The following is an 8,744-nucleotide window of genomic DNA, read 5'->3' on the forward strand; positions in this document are numbered from 1 at the left end:
GTCATATTCTAGGTTCACAAAGTAGCCACCTTTTGCTTTGATTACTGCTTTGCACACTCTTGGCATTCTCTTGATGAGCTTCAAGAGGTAATCACCTGAAATGGTCTTCCAACAGTCTTGAAGGAGTTCCCAGAGATGCTTAGCACTTGTTGGCCCTTTTGCCTTCACTCTGTGGTCCAGCTCACCCCAAACCATCTCGATTGGGTTCAGGTCCGGTGACTGTGGAGGCCAGGTCATCTGGCGCAGCACCCCATCACTCTCCTTCATGGTCAAATAGCCCTTACACAGCCTGGAGGTGTGTTTGGGGTCATTGTCCTGTTGAAAAATAAATGATGGTCCAACTAAACGCAAACCGGATGGAATAGCATGCCGCTGCAAGATGCTGTGGTAGCCATGCTGGTTCAGTATGCCTTCAATTTTGAATAAATCCCCAACAGTGTCACCAGCAAAGCACCCCCACACCATCACACCTCCTCCTCCATGCTTCACGGTGGGAACCAGGCATGTAGAGTCCATCCGTTCACCTTTTCTGCGTCACACAAAGACACGGTGGTTGGAACCAAAGATCTTAAATTTGGACTCATCAGACCAAAGCACAGATTTCCACTGGTCTAATGTCCATTCCTTGTGTTCTTTAGCCCAAACAAGTCTCTTCTGCTTGTTGCCTGTCCTTAGCAGTGGTTTCCTAGCAGATATTCTACCATGAAGGCCTGATTCACACAGTCTCCTCTTAACAGTTGTTCTAGAGATTTCTGAGGCTGGTGACTCGGATGAACGTATCCTCCGCAGCAGAGGTGACTCTTGGTCTTCCTTTCCTGGGGCGGTCCGCATGTGAGCCAGTTTCTTTGTAGCGCTTGATGGTTTTTGTGACTGCACTTGGGGACACTTTCAAAGTTTTCCCAATTTTTCGGACTGACTGACCTTCATTTCTTTCAGTAATGATGGCCACTCGTTTTTCTTTACTTAGCTGCTTTTTTCTTGCCATAATACAAATTCTAACAGTCTATTCAGTAGGACTATCAGCTGTGTATCTACCTGACTTCTCCACAACGCAACTGATGGTCCCAACCCCATTATCTTTTGCCTTGCGCTGAACTAACAGATCCATCAGGTGGGACAGGGCAGCCAATTGAGACGTTTCAGCACATGGACACACCCACAACCCTATAACAGAATCCGATCTGGCAGCCATTTTACATTATGTGTTTTGCCAATGTAGGGAGAGGTTGCATTTTGGAGCAGGGCCAGGCTGATAGGAACTTAGGGACACCAAAAGCTAGCTACATGGCCACAAAAGTCCTTTTAAGGAATGTTAACGTTGTGCTATCAATAGGTCTGATACACAGAGGGGTGTGAGATACTTATACTTTATAACATAGAAAGTATTTTATAGTGCATTTGTATGCTTCCAGAAAATGCCAGAGGGCTGCAATCTATCAGCTTCCACAAAATAGCGATTGAGGTTTTCCGTATACCTGCGTCCACAAAATTACTGCTTGAGTGTGATATACCTGCTTCAACTAACAACTGATCGAGGCCTGACATATATAAGCTTTCACAAAATAGTGATTGAGGTTTTCCATATACCTGCGCCCACAAGAGAGGAAGAGAGGGGGAGTTAAGAGGGACAGACGGAGCAGCAGATAGGGAGGAGAAGGAGATAGAACTCGCAGTGCGCAGGAGGCAAAAAGCAGACTGCAAATGTATCTGGAGCGAGCCATCCACCATGCACAGTCACATCTTGCGCTCCCAGGATGCCGGCACATGGCTCCGCTGTGTGGGCTCTTTTTAACGTACCAGCTGCTGACAATAGTGTTGCCATCTGCAGCCTGTGCTGTCAATGCATAAGTCGTAGTAAGCCCAACACTCACCTTGGGACATTGCACCTGAAGAAGACACCTGGCCTCCCATCACCGAGCCCAGTGGAAGCAACGCCGTCCGAACCCACTAAGCCACACTCCCGGCGCTCCACGTCCTGCCTCTTCTCCTTTTCCTCTCTCATGCCATTTGTCCTCCACTCCACCTTCCACAGTCCCATCATAGCATTCATCTGGCACAAGGCAGGTTTCTGTTGCCCAAATGTTCGAGCGTGAAAAAATGAAGGCGCCAGATAATCCCCTTGCTGACCGCTGGCTTGTCAAAACTGCTAGCCCACCAACTACTGCCATATAAATTGGTGGACTCGGAGGCCTTTAGAAAATTTCTGACCATTGACACACCGCAATGGAAGGTCCCCGGAAGGAAATATTTCTCCCAGAAGGGCATCCCTGAACTACATGGCCAAGTTTAGAGGCAAGTTAATATATCTCTGGCACACAGTGTGGGTGCCAAGATACATCTGACCACAGACACGTGGTGTAGCAAACACGGGCAGGGAAGGTACATCAATTTTACTGCCCACTGGGTGAATCTTCTGACGGCCATCAAGCATGTAATCCGTGGTACCTGTGTGGATTTGGTGTTACTACCACAGATTGCATGCAGGCTGGTCTCTTCATCTCCTCCTCCTACTCCGTCCTCCGTCTCCTCCTCAGTAGACTCCTCCTTTTCCACTGCTACCGCCTTTTCCACTGCACCCCCAAGCTCCCCAGAACCTATTCGACGTGCCAGGTGAGACGTTGCCATGCTGTGCCGCGGCTGTTGTGCCTGGAAGCCAAGAGCCACAGGTCAATCAGTGACTAACCTTGCACAATTTGACAGTTGGTAAAGTGGTGTGCAACAACGGTGCCAATCTGCTGAGCACACGTCTTGAACTTAATCGCGCAGCGATTTGTTGCCAAATACCCAGGGTCCAGGATGTCTTGCGGCAGGCCAGGAAAATATCTGGCCATTTTAGAAGATCTTACACGGCCATGGCTCACCTTGCTGACGTTCAGCGGCGACAGCACTTGCCTGTCAGACGTCTGATTTGTGAATGCCTGACACTAGTTCCTACTTGTTATGGGCCATGACAGCCACACAAAGTCCAGGGAGCGCAGGTACAGCATGCACGCCAAGCACACTCTGATTTTAACCCTGTCCGGTGCCATTACAGCTTTCATCGGATCCAGGAATGCAAGTACCAACATGCATGCTGAGCCCACTATATACTTCTCCTCGAGCCAAATGGCTACTGGTAGGTGCTATATAACCAGACTCAGTTTTATACTGACTTTAAAACCAGCCTCCAGGGCAGCCTAACAGGTCAGGTGTGCATGACTGCTTGGAGATCGCCACGCCTCCAATATATACTACAAAGAAAAAAATGTGGGGGGTTCAGCCCGCACAACCCTATGCAGGTGCACATTGCTATGGCGAAATACAGATAAAAGTGTAAAAACACAAATGCAATCACACTGTGCAACCAGCACTCTGCCCATCCTCTATGCTGGATGTTGAATGAGGCATTGGTGTACATTTTGGCCAAAGCGTAATAAGCCACTCACCACGTCAAGGTCGCCTCCATGAGTGGTCCCTAACACTATTTCCTACCTGTTATGGGCCATGACAGCCACACAAAGTCCAGGGAGCGCAGGTACAGCATGCATGCCAAGCACACTCTGCTTTTAACCCCGTCCGGTGCCATTACAGCTTTCATCCAGGGATGCAAGTACCAACATGCATGCTGAGACCACTATATATATAGTGTATAGTGTATAGATATAGTGGGCTCAGCATGCATGTTGGTACTTGCATCCCTGGATCCGATGAAAACTGTAATGGCACCGGACGGGGTTAAAAGCAGAGTGTGCTTGGCGTGCATGCTGTACCTGCGCTCCCTGGACTTTGTGTGGCTGTCATGGCCCATAACAGGTAGGAAATAGTGTTAGGGATCACTCATGGAGGCGACCTTGACGTGGTGAGTGGCTTATTACGCTTTGGCCAAAATGTACACCAATGCCTCATTTAACATCCAGCATAGAGGCAGGGCAGAGTGCTGGTTGCAGAGTGCGATTGCATTTGTGTTTTTACGTTTGTATCTGTATTTCGCCATAGTAATGTGCACCTGCATAGGGTTTTGCGGGCTGAACCCCCCACATTTTTTTCTTTGTAGTATATATTGGAGGCGTGGCGATCTCCAAGCAATCATGCACACCTGACCAGTTAGTCTGCTCTGGAGGCTGGTTTTAAAGTCAGTATAAAACTGAGTCTGCTTATATAGCACCTACTAGTAGCCATTTGGCTCGAGGAGAAGTATATAGTGGGCTCAGCATGCATGTTGGTACTTGCATCCCTGGATCCGATGAAAGCTGTAATGGCACCGGACAGGGTTAAAAGCAGAGTGTGCTTGGCGTGCATGCTGTACCTGTGCTCCCTGGACTTTGTGTGGCTGTCATAGCCCATAACAGGTAGGAACTAGTGTTAGGGACCACTCATGGAGGCGACCTTGATGTGGTGAGTGGCTTATTACGCTTTGGCCAAAATGTACACCAATGCCTCATTCAACATCCAGGATAGAGGCAGGGCAGAGTGCTGGTTGCAGAGTGCGATTGCATTTGTGTTTTTAAGTTTGTATCTGTATTTCGCCATAGCACCTGCAGAGGGTTGTGCGGGCTGAACCCCCCACGGTTTGAAGATGTGTTGGTCACTTCGGTTATGAGATCATTCTTGCAACCAACCCATCGACAGCCGCCCTCCGGATCCGGTCTCGGTAAACGCCTAGACCGACAGGTGTCACACTACATCGGGTTAACGGATCTCGGAGGAATTCAACACCTGTGATTACCACGTGTAATTGAATTTCCTCATGCCAGCCCACACATATCCACCACCACCCAGAACAAAGAATGGTCCTTGCCTCATGTATATACAGCAGGATAAAAGGCCTTTTATGTCAGGTGAATGCCTAATTTTAGGGGCCTGTACTGGCCGACAGTTAAATTTTTATCCTGTGACCGCCTAATGTACCTCCAGCCACAGGATCCAAAGTTCTTTGTTGTCAGGTGAATGTCTATTGGTTAATTTTTAGATTCTAGTGTATTATACTGTGCCCTGTATTTTCCAGTAGAAAATTATCCTTGGGAAACACAGTCTTCATCCCTGACCACCAGGACCAGGTAGCGCTCTGTCAGTACATGTCGGCCTCCCCTCTCTGCCACGCAGCTCTCCTGTGTACTGGTGCTGATTCTAACACTACAGCTGTGGTCACATCCTATTATTGCCATTTGTTTAATGCATACCAAAAATGTATGCGTTAGCAGATGCCTCAGGCTGATGCCGTATAGTGGCGTCCATTCACCATACAGTTTCATGGTAGAAAAAAATAAATTCGTTAACGTATGCATTTTTTTATGGACTCTGCAGGATACAAAAACGTGGAGTGCTGCACATTTATATACATCAAACCGATAGGAAAAAAAACATTCTAGGCTCCAGCAGGGCACATTTTTGAGAATTTCCCTTTAAGACGCATAAAAATGGCCACTGATTAAAATACATATTTTTGTGGGAATTTTTGCCAAAATACCCCTCTGGCAAATCACTGTCCATGTTGTGGGACTATTTGTGTACAGTCGTGGCCAAAAGTTTTGAGAATGACACAAATATTAGTTTTCACAAAGTTTGCTGCTAAACTGCTTTTAGATCTTTGTTTCAGTTGTTTCTGTGATGTAGTGAAATATAATTACACGCACTTCATACGTTTCAAAAGCTTTTATCGACAATTACATGACATTTATGCAAAGAGTCAGTATTTGCAGTGTTGGCCTTTCTTTTTCAGGACCTCTGCAATTCAACTGGGCATGCTCTCAATCAACTTCTGGGCCAATTCCTGACTGATAGCAACCCATTCTTTCATAATCATGTATTGGAGTTTGTCAGAATTAGTGGGGTTTTTTTGTCCACCTGCCTCTTGAGGATTGACCACAAGTTCTCAATGGGATTAAGATCTGGGGAGTTTCCAGGCCATGGACCCAAAATGTCAATGTTTTGGTCCCCGAGCCACTTAGTTATCACTTTTGCCTTATGGCACTGTGCTCCATCATGCTGAAAAATGCATTGTTTTTCACCAAACTGTTGTTGGATTGTTGGAAGAAGTTGCTGTAGGAGGGTGTTTTGGTACCATTCTTTATTCATGGCTGTGTTTTGGAGCAAAATTGTGAGTGAGCCCACTCCCTTGGATGAGAAGCAACCCCACACATGAATGGTCTCAGGATGCTTTACTGTTTACATGACACAGGACTGATGGTAGCGCTCAACTTTTCTTCTCCGGACAAGCCTTTTTCCTGATGCCCCAAACAATCGGAAAGAGGCTTCATCGGAGAATATGACTTTGCCCCAGTCCTCAGCAGTCCATTCACCATATTTTCTGCAGAAGATCAATCTGTCCCTGGTGTTTTTTTTGGAGAGAAGTGGCTTCTTTCCTGCCCTTCTTGACACCAGGCCATCTTCCAAAAGTCTTTGCCTCACTGTGCATGCAGATGCGCTCACACCTGCCTGCTGCCATTCCTGAGCAAGCTCTGCACTGGTGGCACTCCGATCCCGCAGCTAAATCCTCTTTAGGAGACGATCCTGGTGCTTGCTGGACTCTCTTGGACGCCCTGAAGCCTTCTTAACAAGAATTGAACCTCTTTCCTTGAAGTTATTGATGATCCTATAAATTGTTGATTGAGGTGCAATCTTAGTAGCCACAATATCCTTGCCTGTGAAGCCATTTTTATGCAACTCAATGATGGCTGCACACGTTTCTTTGCAGGTTACCATGGTTAACAATGGAAGAACAATGATTTCAAGCATAACCCTCCTTTTAACAGGTCAAGTCTGCCATTTTAACCCAATCAGCCTGACATAATGATCTCCAGCCTTGTGCTCGTCAAATTCTCGCCTGAGTTAACAAGACGATTACTGAAATGATCTCAGCAGGTCCTTTAATGACAGCAATGAAATGCAGTGGAAAGGTTTTTTTGGGATCAAGTTAATTTTCATGGCAAAGAAGGACTATGCAATTCATCTGATCACTCTTCATAACATTCTGGAAAATATGCAAATTGCTATTATAAAAACTTAAGCAGCAACTTTTCCAATTTCCAATATTTATGTAATTCTCAAAACTTTTGGCCATGAGTGTACTTCTAGTAAGTGTTTGCTGGCTGCAAATATGAGCTGAAGGTTTTTCAGGTTCACCTGCCATTAAAGTGAATAGGGCTTGCCGCGAACGCGCAATTCTCGAACTTTTGATCGCGAACCACGCATTCGCGAATCATCCCGGACGATGTTCGTCCATCACTACTCAGCAGTAGTGATGTCCCGAACTATTCGCCGGCGAACAGTTCACGGTGAACATGGCTTGTTCGCATTCGCCGCGGCGGGCGAACATATGCGATGTTCGGACCGCCCCCTATACATCATCATTGAGCCAATCAGCAGCAGACCCTCCCACCTCCTGGACAGCATCCATTTTAGATTCATTCAGAAGCTGCATTCTTAGTGAGAGAAGGGACAGTGCTGCTGATCTAATAGGGAAAGCGTTAGCTAGGGCAGTGTTCTGTGTGCACAGACTCATCTGCTGTTAGGACAGCGTCCTGACAGCACCCCAAAAAGCCCTTTTTAGGGCTTGTACATCAGTCTGCTTTTTTTTTTTTTTTTTATATATATATATATTTATATATATTGCAGTTGCCTGCCCGTGTGTGAGAGGCTGCAGGCTCACAGACAGTACTGTGTGCACACCATTCATACAGGGTGTCACAGACAGCAACTTGCAGATAAAAAAAGTCAGTTTACTATTATATATTTTTTTTTATATAATCGCAGTTGCCAGACAGTGAGAGGCTGCAGGTTCACAGACAGTACTGTGTGCAAACCATTCATACAGGGTGTCACAGACAATACCTTGCAGATAAAAAAAAGTCAATTTATTATTATTATTTTTTTATACAATCGCAGTTGCCACACAGTGAGAGGCTGCAGGGTGTCAATTTATTATTTCTCTGTGATATAATCGCAGTTGCAAGCCAGTGAGTGTCTGGCCCATAGACACTGGCTAGGCCACCACTCACACCGTTACAGGGTGTCACCCACAAATCACAATACCTTGCAGATAAACAAAAATTCTATTTATTATTTCTCTGTGATATAATCACAGTTGCAAGCCAGTGAGTGACTGTCTGGCCCACAGACTGTATTGTGTGCACACCATTCATACAGGGTATCACAATACCTTGCATATAAAAAAAATCTATTATTTCTCTGTGATATAATCGCTGTTGCAAGCCAATGAGTGTCAGGCCCACAGACTGTACTGTGGCCACTGGCTAGGCCACCACTCATACCGTTAGAGGGTGTCACTCACAATACCTTGCAGATAAAAAAATTAAATATATTATTTCTCTGTGATATAATCAAAGTTGCAATCCAGTGAGTGTCTGGCCCACAGACTGTACTGTGGCCACTGGCTAGGCCACCACTTATACCGTTACAGGGTGTCACAATACCTTGCAGATAAAAAAAGTCAAATCATTTTTTCACTGTGATATAATTGCAGTTGCAAGCCAGTGTGTCAGGCCCACACAGACTGTACTGTGTCCACTGCCCACTACTTATATAGGGTGGCACCGTACCTTGCACGCATAGTACCTACAATTTATCCCAAAAAAAAGACAGGTAGAGGCAGGCCACCCCGCAGGGGCCGTCGTGGTCGTGGTGCTGTGATTTCCACTGGCCCTGGAATAATGCCCAGTGTTCAGAGGCCACGTACCCTGAACACTAAAAATTCTGAGAACATAGTTGACTGGCTTACACAAGACACCCAATCTTCAACAGCTTCC

The sequence above is a fragment of the Bufo gargarizans genome, chromosome 5, assembly GCF_014858855.1.
Source record: "Bufo gargarizans isolate SCDJY-AF-19 chromosome 5, ASM1485885v1, whole genome shotgun sequence".
Classification (NCBI taxonomy): domain Eukaryota; kingdom Metazoa; phylum Chordata; class Amphibia; order Anura; family Bufonidae; genus Bufo; species Bufo gargarizans.